Genomic DNA, 16,654 nt, shown 5'->3' on the forward strand with positions numbered 1-16,654 from the left:
AAGGGGTTCCCAGCCTGTCACACACAGATGCGGGCTGCTAGCATGAGTTTCCCAGTGAACTCAGTAGCAAACTCCACACTTCAGGGCCCAGCAGCTCCATTAATGAGGTATGTTAATCAATGGACAGATCTGAGATTTCAAGCTGTGTCAGTGCGCTATAATATTTGGATATATGGCTATTTATAGCCAAAGAGACTTTGTTAAGTTTCACTTTTAGCATGTATGCCAGATGCTGTTTGGAAACTATTTGAATTTTGTTCTGTGGATGGAGAGACAGATGGACGAAAGGCAGACAGACATTTTTTCACAGGCTTTGGAGATACAAATTTTCTCCTGTCAAGTACAACTCAAATTCGCAAATGGAAATTTCATCAAAACCATCATAATTCATTAAACAAAACAAACATTTCTTTAACCAAATCATTTGGGTATTCCACTGTTCTGGGTTTCCTTGTTTTTTTAATGTTTGCGGGGAATTTATTTATCAGACAACTGCACTTCTGGGAGCAGGGTGGCAAACTTTCAATGAGACGAATCTCTCACTTTCTAATGCCTTGAAAGTCTGTTCTTTTTATAGATTTTTGTTGGTTTTCCAGGCACCTCACTATATTCTTTGTGGTACCTCTGGACTCAGATGGTTTGATGTGGTATATAGCAAATGACCTTTATGTTCCATGGCAAACTGGATTTAAATGACAAGATCTTCTAGATTTGAGAAAGTCACTGTGGAAACCCTGCTTTCATTTATATTAAAATGGGTTCTTTCTCAATGAACTCATTATGGAAATGAAGGAAACATTCCTTGCAGTAACAACTGATACTTACGCTGTCTTTCAACTCCAATTATTTTGTTCATTCACACACTTTCAATACCAGTGGGCTGCAGGGTTTTGAACTTGCAAAACACAAGAAGCTGGAAAAGCCTTTGAAGATGGCTGGAGACTGTGAGATAAGGACACAAATTGGAAGTGTCTGCCAAGACACCCAAAAGCGAAGATTAAGACCAACAATTTTAAAGGTATTTGAGCATTTTTCACATGTTGAGATCAGTTCCAGATCACAGTCTGATACTAAAAAGTACACTGTGGCATTACCAGAATCAGTAATTGCTGCTCACCTTTCACCCTCTGTTGCTCATTTCCGCTCCATGCCAAAGTGCTCTTTCCACTCATTTGTGCCAGGAAAACTCTGTGTGACCAGGCGCTGAACCAGAGGGAGGAACTTTTCCTGCTTTAAACAAACAAACAAACAAACAAACAAACACACACACACACTAAACATCCCCCCCCCCGCAATTTGGATGGCTCCTCCCATCTGGTTCCCAACCACAGGAATAGTTGTGCCAGCAGAGCAGCAAGAACAAGAGTCCAGGAGACGACAATGTCTTAAACCAATGTTACCACCAAGCAATTTGTAATACCAAACCACAGGCTAAATCTCAACTAAAAGCTTTTTGGGTTCAGAGTGAACAACTCTATTAAGATGAATTAAGCAATTCACAGTGTTCAGAGCTGCAGTTTCAAATGTAGTTTAGGTCTTTATTTTCAATACTCACCCCTGTAGCAAAAATGGCCTGAAAGAAAGGATATAGGAAGACCATTAATTCCAGGTTTCTGTAGAAGAGGTTTTTTGTGTATATTTTCTTTAATACAAAAGCATATGTCTGCACTACAGTCACTACCACTGTGACTCCACTATACTGCAGAGATACCAGAACTACCTTAAAGTTCACTAGTGCAGGTCCTGATAACCATCTAGTCTCAACAGCACAGGCTCAGCATGGACTAATTTGTCCTGACAAAATTATTTGCAAATTAGGTGAGGAGGTCAGACAACTGCCCTATAACCACATAAAAATGTAGTAAACATTGGCTCCAAGTTTATACCCTACCTACTTTTAAAATGTTTTTCACAGGCCATTCACTTCATGTGCCCCCTCAGTGCCAAGTTTCACCCACTCTTAGGCCCAGTTTCAGCCAAGAATATGTTTAAATGTCTTGCTCAGGCTGAGACTGCAGGTGTGTACTCACCTAAGTCAGGCGTCTTTCAGCTGAAGGGTATGAAATAGATCCTCAGCTGGGAAGACTCAAGTGTGGTGATGGTTAACGCCACACAGAAACTGGATCACTGGAATTAAACACATGTAAAACTGAGGAGGATGGGAGCAGGTTTTGCCTTGAACTAACAAAGAAATGGTTTCTGGATGTTTGTACATTATATCTCTGCGCTAGATGTGAGAGCCTGCCCCATCTGAAGGGCTAAACTAGTCAGATGATGTTATTGTGAGAACAATTTTGGATGACAATCAGAACACCCTCCTCCATTATGCTTTGCAAAGGCTCTGTCTCTGTTTTGTCATGCAGAGGCATGAGCTGCCTGTCAGCGGAATGAGCAGAGTACTGAGGGATTTCCCACGCAAAATGATTCAAAACCCACGGACTCACATGAACCCATTCCAGATGTCTCAACAGTTTGTACTGACACGTGGCACGAGCATGACCAAATGACAGAAGGAGCTGGAAGAGAGTTCACACTTGTCTTTAATTCTCAGCTTCTTAGTCTATTTAGAAAACACATTTCTGGAATTTATGCCCTGCTCTGTATTTTTGGAAGCTGGGAAGTACTAACAAAAGCAAGAGTGCCTGGTTTGGGCCATTGTAAGCCCTGTGAAAAACAAGGCACAAAGGTAATATCCTCTTAATCTTACGTGTATGTAGAAATGGTGTCTGACCACTAACACGTAGTGGCATCACAGACATATCCTACATGTCAATGTATGCAGACAGGACACAAAAGCAGGCATACACACTAGACTGACCAAAGACCAGTGTAATCTCCCAGTACTGTCACAAGGGCAAGAAGATGCAGAAGTACTTAGAACAAGAATAAGAAATGCCATACTGGGTCAGACCGAAAATCAATCTAGCTCAGTACCTGATCTCTCCCAGAAGGCATGGGCCAACTGCTTAAGGGAGAATACAAAAACCAGGTCCTCCTATGACTGATCTTTCCCTGTTATACCTGGCTATCATTTTAGTAATCTGCTTAAAGACTTCCTACATCAGGTGGCTAGCATAGCCATCAATGGAGCCACCCTCCATTTACACATCTAAATGTTCTTTGAACACATTTGTGCCTTCGGCCATCGTATTCCTTGGCACTGACTTCTGCAATCTATTTAGCCACTCATGTCACAACATATTTCCTTTTATTTGTTTTAAACTTATTACCTGAAGGGTTCTTCTGGTCCTCCTGACTCCAAAGCCTCCTTATGAGAGCTGTTCAGGAAATTTTTCAGTGCAATTTCATTGGGAAAGGTCAATTAAGTTAAACTGAAATTTCTCACAAAAAGAACGTAAGAGTTTCGAAAAGAGTATGTTCTCAGGACCTGCATGGAACTTTTTCTGCCACTCCACTCCGTGTCTTGTTTTTAGGGTTACCATGTGTAATGTGGGGTACGCAGAGTTTCATACTACTTGCAAGTATTTTATTATGTATACAAAACTGAATGGTTCCAGGAAGACAAGCTACAAAAGCCCCTCCCAGCCATCCATTGTATCTGAACTAGTTCACTCAGACCCAGTGTGGAAGACTCTGGTTCTAGTCCGTGATATGAATAAGGTAGAGACCTGAGCTTTGGTTTCCCATCTCACAGCCACATGCCATCAGCACTGGTTTATTCTGGGGTGATTGAACTTCTTTTTCTAGTTTTGAATAACCATGTGCTTGTTCTAAATCGGAATAAATATGAAACCCCTTTCTCTTTCCCAGTTCTGTTCTCCTATGTGCATTTCCTGTTCACTTGACATTCACTCTCAAACTTCTACTTCCCCAAATGTGCCTTTGCTGCTCCAGCTGAGATCTACCTGCCTTCCCAAAACTTACTTCTACCCCGTACCTCCATATCTGTTGAACAAGCTTTTGCCCTGTTACTGCAGTGAGGTCTCCCTCACTCAGATCCTGACACTTACTCTCTTTCCCTGACACCTTGGGTCTAATTCTGACAAAGGTAGATGGATGCAGTATAGATTTCTTCACCTGAGCCAGTATAATTAGGAAACCTTTACAGTCAATAATAAGAAATATAAATTTCCAAGGCATGATTCAGATTATTCTGAAGTGGAAACTGGAATATGGATGACTAACTCACATAAACATCTACAGTGTAAACACCTAAACTCAGTTAAAAGAAATCAAGCCTTCTGTCTTTGCTAGGACTCCTTTTGGCCACAAGAGAACATCACACGCTCCAGTTTGTTCCTTGTCATTTTGGGTGCTTTAAAAGGAGTGAATATTCTCCTCCCATTATCCTTAGTTTCAGTGGCACTGTCTTCTGACTTTCCTTCTTTTCCTCTCCCTTTTGAATGGTCTTGTTTTCCACCAGTAACATCAGCTGGCATCTCACAAACCTACTACCGAGTAGTCCTGCTACTGAGAGCAGTCCGCTTGTCTCAGAAGAAAAGTTTCCTAACACTGCATTACCCTGTCCAGAAGCCCCTTTGTGAAAACCAGGTAGAGATGTTCTCAGATGGCTGTAATTAATTAGACTGAAATGACAAGTAGCATCTGTAGAGAAGAGAAGTTTCAGGTGCTCCAAACCCCAATCCAACTTCTTAGAATAAACATGACCTCCCATCACCAAAACATAATGATACACATAAATAAGAAATTAACTTGGCTAACTACTAAATCACAGCTGTAGAAAAAGGGTTTTTTCACCACTTCGGGAACAAGCCTTTCTTACAGCCTTGTCATATAAACAGCTTTTGTAAGAATCCTGTTCACTGATTTGGGAGTTTCAAAAGGATGTGGGGAAAGAAACAGTGGTAAGATCCCGGGGCCCTCCCTGAGAACATCCCATGGCCTTCCCCCATCTCACGTATCTGAATAAGAATCTGAACCCCAAACCCATTGCTCTAGTGTTAAAATGGCCTGGGGACACGGCAGGCCCTCAGGCAGGCAGAAGCCATTTAGAACAAAGTTATCTGTAACCCTCAGAGTAATTCTAAAAGCTTTTTAGGTAAAGGGCTGAATTGGTTTCTGTCTGAGCAAATCTGATGTATAAAGAGGTAGCCCCATCAGAAGGTGACATAACCCAGATGCCACAGTGACTTGACACTGACTTTACAGCACTCTAGAGAGAGGAAGCAACTTCCCCTTGATCAGGCAACACCCAGGACCTCTCCTGCATCACTGAACACTCAGAAACGCCCCATCCCGCTTACCTCCCCCTAGACAAAATGAAATGTTGTCCCCTATGCATCATTCATCAAAGCCAGGCCCCGTAATTAATAGCACCATTTGTTCAGGGGATTTCAACAGGTACTGAAATCCAAAGCATCAAAGCATGGACAGTCTCATCCTCGTCTGGCAGATATAAATATGCCAGGAAGACTTTCACAGACACATGACTCGGGAATCATTGTCCCTCTAAAAAGGGTTTTAAAGGTCTTTCAAAGCACAGAGATACTGCAAACTAGGTTCTCAGCTCCAGCACAGATGATACTAAGAAAGCAGCGTTACATGAGGGGACCACGTTTTTAGGTTTTGTTGAGGCAAGATTTTGAGCTGGAATTGTCTTCACAAAAATGGGAACAGCCACAATTACAACAAATACCAAAGCTCCAAACGTGCAACAAACTCGCGAGTAGCGAGGTACAATGCAGGCCCGGTCGCGCTGCCTTCTCCTTTGGCAACACCTCCCATGACAGCAGCAGAAACAAGGGAGTGGTTGTTGTGAAGAGGCTATAGTCCGTATCAGAGTTGCAGTCCAGAACTTACCAAGCCAGCAACACAGGACTTAGTTGGAAACCCTTTCTCCTAGCACTGCAGCAGAGAATGGCTCAGCCTAGCACAAGATCTCAGCCTCCTTAAAACTCCTCAGCTTCTCTGGAACAATTTTTTGGGGCCTGTGGTTTTTCAGCAAAGTGGAATTTAAAGAACAAAACCTTGGTTCATTACATCATGGCTCCAGTAATGTCTAGGAACATTTTACATTTGATAAAATCTCCCCAGATTACCTTCTGAAAGCCTTGCGGTCAAGTCACATGGCTGGAAACACAAGAATGATGTAAGTAACCACTGAATAGCTCATAGATCAGTTCTCTCACGATGCTAGCAGAGAAACTTGGGAGAGGCATCACTCCTCCTTCAAGGGAACGTGGTAATTAGCTGAAGTCAAGGAACTGCTACGCCTATGGAGAGACAGGCAGAATGGCCTGGAGTTAACACATGCTTAGTCTTACTTTGCAGGAATTCTGGGTCCAAGGTTGCCCACAGTGCCTACTCTCTGCACAAGTATTGCCCCTCCTTATCTATCCCTCCATGTCTCAGTTTCCTCTGGGTATATTATCCCACCTCCTGCCTGCGTGGTTTGGAAGCTCTCCGGGGCAAGAGGGTGAAAGACCCATCTTTCACTGTTTGTCTGGTGTGAGACTTTGGTGAGGTGAGACTTCTTTAGAGGTGAACCTTCCTTAAAGTGAGGATTCACATCTGAAGCTTGGCTAATTTGAGTGTTAGAGGGGATGGTCAGAGGGCATCCCTTCCAGCCTGAAGGGTTTACAAATCTTACCTGTTAAACCCAGATAAAAATGGCAAAGCACAGGGAGATGAAAAATGCCAAGCTACGTGGGGAGAACCTGAGGTAAACTTTTCCAAGAAACCGTTACTTTAAAGGGAATCTCTATTTCATTCTTGTACATTATGCCTTCAAGAGATAAACAATTTCACAATCTATTCTTAACTGGATAAGCCCTGTGCTTTGGTGGATTACTGTACTCTGCCTTTCAGAGACAAAGTGTGAACCTTAAATCTTCATGTAAAGTTGTGTAAGCATGATTTGTGTATTCAACAATGCAAGGATAGGCAGGAGTCAACCTTAAAATTCTGACCTCAGGTGACTTCTCCCATGTCACTCAAGTCAAGGACACACTGAGACACAATAACCAAGAACTCTGATTCCCAGACTGTACTTATAACCACTAGTTCATGCTGCTTCTCATCAGAGCAATGTCACCATGAGACTTTTACATAACTGAGGAAACAGAAGTGACAGCAGCTCTTTGTTGTGATTGGCCCCTAAGCTTCCCTTGTCACACCATAATTAGTTAGCTGGATTGCTTTATTGCAATTGGGGTATTTCATTTGCAAGTGCGTTTGGACAGCTAATTCAAAGATAAGTCTCAAAAGCAGAGAATACTACCATGTTACAACCCCTAAGAATGAGATGTTTCTCTTAACTAGGTGGCTCATCCATTCGGTTTGTTTTCCATTACGGACTTAACAAAAGTCTTTATTTTTGCCTTCAAGACTCAAGGAGTTGGAGCTTTTGTTGTAAGCACAAGACCTGTCCCAAAGAGCTGACTACCTAAAACAGGCAACAGCTAAGAAAAAAAATCAATACTAACACTAGCTCCTCCTCCTTATAAATAAGGAATTGAACCATGAGGAGGTGAAATGACTTGCCCAGTATCATTTCAGCTGAATCAGAACTCACAGCACTGGGTAGTGACTCAACCAGAAGACCACCCTTCCTCTTGAACAGTAGCTGGAGGTCTGAACATGAGTAGTCTGGCAAAGGAAGGATTATATGGTTCACATAGCTGAAGATTTCTGGATACCTTGAGGCTTTGCCACAAACTACCTCCCCTCCACCCCTTGGCACAGGATCTTTGTCAAAGCAGCTGAAGATAAATGCTCAAGTCTGGTATTGTTCCCAGTGGCCCATCTGCAAGCTTTGGTACTAACTTCCTGGTAGGTGCCTCCCTTTCAAACTGGAATCCAATTTACAAAGCCTTTAATTTTAAACTTTCTCATCACTGACTTAATAAAACTAAATGACAGGTAATGGTCCCAGAAGCCAGGAACTATTAGATGTTTCTCAACACTAATAAGGGTTGATCAGACGCTTGTACGCTCCTTTTCCAGCTCATGAAAGCCCAGCTCCCCAAGGACGCTGCAACCGGGGGAGAAACAGGAAACCAACCCTCTCACAGACAAGGAAAGAAGCAAGAGAAAAGAAAAAAAAAGGAGGAAAAAACCATGTCGATGTGAACACTTAAAACTGAAAATGGGTAGCAGGATCACTGCGGATAATGCCTGCTCTCTTCTTGGAGTTCATTTGGGGCCCACGTGCTCGCTCCATTTCCCCAACAGGGCACTGGGGGCTCTCAGAGGCGCTACAGGCATCGTGGCTACACAGAGGCATGTAGCAAACCGGCTCTGATTTCTGCCCAAAGGCATCAGTGTCATACCGGTCGGGATGTCAGCTTGGGAGAATGTCAAGGCAGCAGTCACGGTGTGCTGTCACAAAGAGAAATAGATATCATTTCAAACACACAGCTCTGGAGAGAGGAAGGAGAGGCAGAAAAGAGAATCCCATAATGCACTTTTGGGGGGGCAAGAGGGACAAGGAAGCTTAACTCTGCTTTGGCCATACTAGAGGAGGCAGAAGTAGAGGATGCTCCATATCTTTACAGCCAATGTGTCACAAGGCTGGGAGGGGCAGGTGGGTACTCCAGAATGGACCTGATTCTCATCTCTTTTATATGCTTTTGGTTAGAAAAAAAAGTATCTGGAATCAGCCTCCTAAGGCTATTTCCTGATTTAAGGAGTTCCTTGGCCAGCACAAAGCTTTAGTCTTTGCCTCTAGCACAAAGGCGAATGGTAGTGGTGCGGTCACAACAAACAGAGCTCCAGTGGTTTTCTGCCCTCAGCGTACACCCTCACACTTTAGTGATAATGGAGGCTTAAAACCCAACCTCATTCCTACACCAATTGTCTCAGGAAAACCCGGGCCTTACAGTCTTCACATCCTAGGTATAAGGCAACCCTGGCTTACGTGCACGACACCCTTTTCCAGAGAAAGGCGGCTTTTACACTCACATCTTCCCCCATTACAGAAAACCAGCCAAGTTACTTAGGCATTATTTGGAGACACTCTACGTCATCTACCTCATATCCAGGTGACGGAAAGCAACTGAGGCATGGTCAGTACTGGAAAACACAGCATCAGACCCTCCTTCTCCACTACAAGACCATGCTGGGGCAGCTCCTCCCTCCTTCCTTTCCTTTTTGTCAATATTGTCTGGCTTTTGCTTTTGTTTCACTGCAGTTCAAGATGGTATTTAGATCTGCTGCTACTTCTCTTTCCACACTTCTTTCATGCTGATTTTCTATCCTTCCACGGTTGCAAGGGCATTTGCCATCCAGTGCACCCAGTTGGAGGGGAAAAACTTCCTTGTTAGAGGGGAAAAAGAGAGAGTTGTCACCTCTGTCCCTTTCCCATGGCTAGGAGGAGAACTGAAAAGAGCAAGTTATCCATTGTAAAAGCAAGGAGTGAAGGCTACTATTCCCATTTACATCAGCATCCCTCAGACCAGCTGGTATCACTACCCAACAAGGAAAACAAGGTCCACGAGAATATAGGAGACAGCTGGTGACAGTCCCTGGAAGGAATTTCAGGCCAATCCTTTTGGCTAGGACAGAAGAAGAAATGAACACAGGAGGTACTTGGGGTTTAATGCAAATCAGGGCTAAGGACTAAATCTGATGGATGCTGCCATCTATTCTCTTTAGGTTTTTGGGTCCCAGGTAGCATTAAACCCTGATCACTAGTGGCAGCTGCTGTTCCTACTGGTTTGAACAGATAAAATTTCATGAGATACCTGCCAAGAGTTCTGCCCACAACAAACAGTGACAGTATCACAATATTCCCAGTGTCTTCATCTAGGTTTAGGTAACCATATTTTTGAAGCAAGAAGCACTTTTTGAATAACACTTTTTAGTGTCACAAAAATGCCATCCAAGAGCATATGTATTTTAACAAAAGGAAAGGGGATGGAGTTAATTTTTGAGAGAAAGATGACATTTCCAAGAGCTGATTATTCCTCGTTCCCCGTAAATCATTCACTTTCTGCCCACGTGCACAAAGGGAATAGCACCAAGGAGTCTCATGCTTCATCTTTGAAGGCATCCTAGTGGAAGGCTTGGAGACAACACAGCAAGCGTATCTTATTACCCCCACCACTGATGTCTGTGTAGCATTTTTGATATACAAAGTCTGTATCACAGAAAGCCCTGGAGCCTGTTGCAATATAATTAATGTGATAGGAAATCTTGTACTGGAGCACAGCCAGGATTTTCATCACACTCAAGCCTCACTCAGTAACCACTGGACTTTCCATTCCTCCCTCAGCCACCCACCTTATTTGTCTTTGCTTCCCAATTCCTCTGAAGCACCTTTTAAACCCTATTGACATGACTGTTAGCTATCGTAGATCCTGCGTGCTACTAAGGACTCTCTGTCTGGAGCAAATTCCTTGCCTGCTGGCTCGTCTCTAGCCTAAATCAAGCCTCTCTTATCCTTGCATATGACACTAGCTCATATAGCCTTGAAACCTCTCACTTCCCTATTCCCTTCAGACATTTTTATACTTAAAGTGGTTCCTCCTTCCTCACCCCTGTCCTTTTCCTCCCAAATTTGGCTATCCACATAAAATTCTTTCAGCTTTTCTGAACAGTGAGAAATCTCCCAAGACCCTGCATTATTCTGGTTACCCTGTACCTTGCCCTGTACTCTGGATCTCTCTCTGATAATAAGGTGCATACACTGTATATTACAGCTGTAGAAAGAAGGGGGATTTATACATATGGCCTCTTCTAAGTGTAATACACAGGCCTGGATCCTCTCCCAACATCTGCTCTTAGTCTGGACAAAGGGAATGAAAGATGTTACAAGGTTTGTAGCTTGTGTAAGAAAGATCTCATGAAGAATTGCGATAGCATACTCCTAACCCATGGGAAATGGGTATAGACAGCCTCTTGGAACGAGGTGTAGCCTTGACAGGGATGCTTCACCTTGCAACACTAGCTTTTTCACTGCACTCTTTACTAGTAAATAGCAAATAGCATTTGTATTGCTTCTTACAACACTGCAGTGTTGGACAGATGAAAATATCTGTAGCCCGTAACAGACAGGATTAGTAAAGAGGCTTGCCACATCCATACAATAAATGGTCAGCAGAGTGAAAAAGAGAAGCTGGTGTCTTCGTGTCTGGGGTTACACATTTGTTTATCTGAATGTTTTCTTACTCTTTTGGGAAAATGTGAACTACTACTTTTACTCTATTTCTACCTTCTGGTCACCAATGGGTTACACCAAGCTGTCACCCCAAGCAGGGTGCTGTTTCTCTTCATCCAAAATCTGTGTCCATAGGGAAACGTAAGCAACTCCTTGCTGGTAGTTTTGGTTTAACCTGGCTCTAAAGTAACCCAGCCCTTTTCACTAATTATACTTCCCTGGCCCCAGATTTAAAGGATTTCTACTCCTTATGAGAACACAAAAGTAACTGTGGATTTTCTCACTCTCCATGTAAGGCCCATTACTTAGATAAATTCAAAGGACTGTTGGGCTTTATATCCCTGGCTTGGGCATGATCATATTTTACGCTAGAACAAAGCACATGGTAAATTCCTGAAGTTTGTTAGTCAACTTGCTTTTCACAGGATAAAGATGAAAATACAAGGTCCACTATAAGGCCACAAGTTTCACAATATCCAGACCCCCCCAAAAAGACTTAGATGCCCAGCTCCCATGGGAATCTTGAATATCAGCCCTAACGCCTCGCAGGTGCGGTACCCAAAAGCCAGGGTTACTCTAAATCTGTAACTGAAAGTTTGGATAACTATCTAATTCTGTTGGAGCTTTATCTGTCTTTGGCATCCCTGGATATGCCCTCTTTGTCCAGCACATAGTTTTGTCCTCATGGGATTTCAATGCTTCAGACACTCTCCCAGGATTTCAGCTTGTTGGAGCAGTATCTGTGGTTGGACCTGCGTGAAGAGTCCAAGCAAAGAACTCATAAATAGTAAATCCGAGATGTCTGAGGTTCACTGAAGTTCCTGGGTGGGAAAACAGAAGTCCTCACCCTGCAACATGACGACATAGGAGCAAAACCACTTCTTTCATTAATACTGTTGAACTTTAAAACAACCATTTCTCAGCCAAACTTCAGGCTAGGTATTTAATAATGGCCAAAAAAGGTGTTTCTGTCTTGAACAGAGAAGAGCTGAGTTGCTATCTTGATTCTGCCACCACCTCTTTTTCAGACTCAGGGCAAAGTGTTCAATCTCCAGGCCTCAGCTCCCCATCTGCAAAAGGGACACAGCAGCTACAAGTCTCTCTCTCCCCCTCTCCTCCTCTCACCAGTCACTGTCTCGTGAAATTCAAGCATTTCACAGAATAAACTAGCACTGACTTCATCTGGGGTCTTACAGGAGTGGCAAATGATAAGAGAGGAGCTGTTTGTCCCAACAAATTGAGAACGAAAGATGAGACGTCGTAATTTGGATGAATATAGAATAATGCTCACCCCCGTGCCGTGGCCCATTTGACTTTAAGAGAGCTGTGCAGCATATGCACGATACAGCTGGATTCTGGGTTGTGAAGCGTAGCCCTGAGAAGAAGAGTTTTGCAGTGAGTATTAGCAGCAGAATCTCACTGGTTGTTACAAGCTGTGATCTCCTCTTAGACTATTATTTCATTAAGGAAAAACACATCTCTCAGAAATCTCCCTCCCAGTTCCCCTCCTGTGACTTTTCTTCTTGAGTTCCCAGGACTATTTAATAAGGCGTAGCTTTCAAAGGAGTAGAAGCATGACCAGATGGTCTAGCAAAACAGCGCTGGAAAAAAAAGAAAACTTGGGATGCATATGTGTCCCCTCAAAATGACTCTAAATGTGGATTTTGAGGTGCACCATTTAAGGAAAGGCTGAGGGCCTGGACTGCTTTCTAACTGATATCTACCCAGTCACATACATGACAGACACTTATCCTTTTCATTGCTTGTTGTCTTTTCAAACCACACAACAGTGTCATTGTTCAGATGGCAACTTCACAGCAAAAGGCGATTGTCACATCCCTCAGCTGGAATTGGCTGCAGTTCAGATTTCAAAGCCCAGAGCAAGGTTTTTTCACTGAAGCTTTTCTTCTGGGAGCAGGCTGACAAGCCGAATGGCTTACCCTCAAATGTGCCAGGCTGTAATAAAATCACCAGTCACCCAGGATCTTCTCCAGACCAGACAAAGGTACTGCAAGGGCAGGCAAAACAGATGCCCTGCAAATACCAGAAATCATGTGGTGTTTACTAGGACTCTCAGCCTTGTTCCTGCCACTCAGCTGGACCAGCTCCAGGCGTTCAGGGTTCACACTGGACTGACTCCAGATTAAATGACAATGTAATAATTTATGTGCGTCTCCATGCTTTGGTTTTAAAACCTACAATTAAAAGGATACAGGGACACAGTAATTTCCTTGCTGAATCAGACCTGTGGGCCCGTTAACGCAGGATCCTGTTCATTACGCTGGTGAGTGGAAAGTTGACAACATAGTTCTCTCAGCTCTGGTATTTGGGAAATTGTTGCTTTAAGAAGGATGACAAAGGAAACCTGAATAGTCAGGAGTAAAGAAAAAGAAAACCTTTCTGAGAGAAACAGATTGCTCCTTCTGCAATACTACTTCTAGAATATTTGTAAACCGTGCATGGCTCAGTCTGCGTGTGTAACGGCACCATTGGGATGAGGAAAAGAATGGAAGTTTCATTTGGTATATAATTTCGTATTTTCATTAATTACTTATGTTTTGCTTTGGAAAAGAACCCTCAAAATCTCAATATTCCCTCCACAGTTTCATTTTGGACCCACTGAAATATGTTGGAAACGTCTTATACACAACTAAACACTGCTAGAAGAAAAAGCAAAAAGTCATTTGGAAAGTAAAAGAACACTTAAATAAAACCTACGGCTTAACTCGGTCAGGCTCTTCTCTCTATTATTCCTCTGAAGACAAAAGAAGAGCCAAATCATTGTGATTTCCTCGACCATTTCAGTTTTGCCAAAATGACATTTTCCAATGGGAATCAGACTATCAAAGTAGTTCTGACCAATTCTATGTACAATAGTTCCTAGACAGTATCTATGTGAGCTGTGATAATTAGGACAAGATTTTTAAAAAATTATGTTGCTGTGAGGGAATTCAATGCTTGGACATGGAGTATAAGGCCATGTGATTCCTACCACTCTGTTTTCACCTTCGGCTTTCACGATGCTGGCTAAGGACATCTACTTTTTTGTCAGCCAAGAGACTGAGCTTATTACAGAGGAAACATATGTATCACATGGCATCTGCCATGAAACTTTATTCTGTCTTGTTTAGCTGTTTTCTCTTAAAAAGTCATTAGACTAAAAGTAAATGAATCCTTAGTTCATCAGCACAAAGATGACAAAACATAATGGATATTTATCTTGTCTAGATGCCATTTAAACTTCTATAAATGTGACCAGAAATTATTCTTACCAGCTCAGGAGAATCCTCTTTTGGGAAGATTTTTCAGTGCTAACAGCTTTTGCTTACATGAAAAATACTGTGCAGAAGTACTTTCCCAAGGCATCATGATAACCCAGCTGCCAATGCCAACCAGCCTGAGGAATCTAAGAAGGGAATGAACAAATGTGTAAGTGTTCATGCTGGACGGTGAGCTCTGGGACAGTCTGAAAGGCGGTGCTGTGCAGCTGCCCTGCCTTTAGCAGAAGCTTCTCCACAAAGTGCTTCTTCCACAGCTACTTCCTACCAGTGGCAAGCTATTCCCAGCCTACAGCACCAGTGAACTGCTTCCTCCCTCCTGTCCCTGCACTGGCTTAGCTTCTTTGCCAGAAAGCAGAGGTGTGGGGCTATCTTCTGTCTCTCTTCACTCTTTTCTCACCCAGAAGCTCTTTACGAGCATTCCCGCCTGCTCCTCCACACTCAGATACAAGGTTGAGATAATTTGTGTAGGAGTATACTTGTTATTCCAACTCCCCAGAATAGGTGCTTTGCATGACTCAGGCTGGCTGGTCCCAGAGTACAGGGAGATATTAACGCATATAATTCCCACCTCCCCCAATAGATTAATTTTTAAATTTTCCAAGTCCTTTCAATCCTCTTCAAACATTCAGTTTTGGTCCCATTTATAATTTGGCTGAGGTACTGCCAGCTGTTTACCCAAAATCAACTCAGCTGGTCCGTTCCTATGAACTACCTTGGCACAGCGAGTCCAGCTGAATGACATGTTCCTCTGCCGGCTGGAAACGGCTATCCTACATGACTGAAGGTTAGAAAGGTCCTTATCTCCATACTTCAAAGAGCCTCCTCCCATTTGACAACTTGGTGTCTCCCCTTGGATGATGTGAAAATCTTATTCTCAACAGTTTTAAGCCTTTTGATCTTCATAAAAGCCAGATCACAGAACATCTTATATCGTATGTCTTGAAGAATGCCATAAACCCTGAGCCATTGCCACATCGGGCCTCAGTACCTCTGATCTCGCAGTATTTATGAGCTCATATTTTCTTTGAAGGGACACAATCTACTTTAAAATCTTGTATTAAAATCACAAATGTCATTACCTGTGCCTGCAATTTATGTTAGTAAAAGTGGAATAAAATCCATAATCTACTAATTTTTCTCCCACCAGGCCAACTTTTAAGTGATTTGCATTTACGTTCTCTCCAGTAACAAAAGCAGATGAGGGAATTTCCAGCCGGTTTCATTCTCTGGGCAGCGCTGCACATGCCAGTACCACAAACGTTATACCGCAAACATTGCGGGGGAGTATTTTAATCAAAATAAAGATAGTGCCTAATCTGGTGTCTTTAAAATAAATGCATGAATCCATTTCTTTTAGTAACATTTTGTAAGGCTATTAAAATGCCGGACATAAGCTCACTGATGACTTAAGAAACTTATATTAAGAAAATTCTTATATTTAAGAAACTCAGAAGATCAAAAGCAGAACAAGAAGGATTTATTTCTACACACTATTACTGCATCTTCTTTTATCTGTCTATGTGTCAGTATTTCTGAAAGTGCTTTTCATCACCTTGTTATCTTAGGGCCTGATCTCCATCCATAGCACTGAACACCACTGAGGTGCCGAGGGCCCTCACAACTTCACTGGTGACATTTCGAGCCAACAGAGCTCATCAGCCCTGAACTGATTTCATCCTTGCCAGCTCTGGCCACAGTATCATGCGTACTGTCAGTAGCTATCAACAAACGTATCTTTCTGCATTTTCTAAAGTAAGTCAAGACACAGAGAAAGAGGTAACATATCCTGAACTCAAGACATTCCTGAGTTGAAGAATTCGCATGGCACGCTGAAGGAATGTGCCACAGGTATAAAATCAGGCTTACAAGATCTCAAACAAGAAATGGGTCTGTCACCAAGGTAATATTTCCACTAACTCTAGAAGAACTAAAGAATAAGCTCTTCTTCTCTCCCAGCTTTGTTATCAGTGTATGCCAGCACAGATAGAATAAAGAAAAAAATTGTTTATGTAGCCCTATTTTGAGATGTGGGAAAGCAAACAAGTATTCCTCCTTTTCTGGACCTGCCATGCATGCAAGATGTGCAGATACTCGAGCCTTGCTCTTGTCTGTTAGAAGAGGAAGATCGAGCTATGCCTCCCTTCCCCCCGCAAAAGAACAGTGAATCGTGAAAACTCATGGCATTTTTACTATTTAAGTCAAGCACAACACAGATCTTCCTTTTACAAACTATGTCATGGAGCGAGTTTGCTCCTTCCCATTCGATCAATACTTGTGCAGAGACAGAAGGGTT

This window comes from Harpia harpyja, chromosome 9 (assembly GCF_026419915.1).
Source record: "Harpia harpyja isolate bHarHar1 chromosome 9, bHarHar1 primary haplotype, whole genome shotgun sequence".
Taxonomy (NCBI): Eukaryota; Metazoa; Chordata; class Aves; order Accipitriformes; family Accipitridae; genus Harpia; species Harpia harpyja.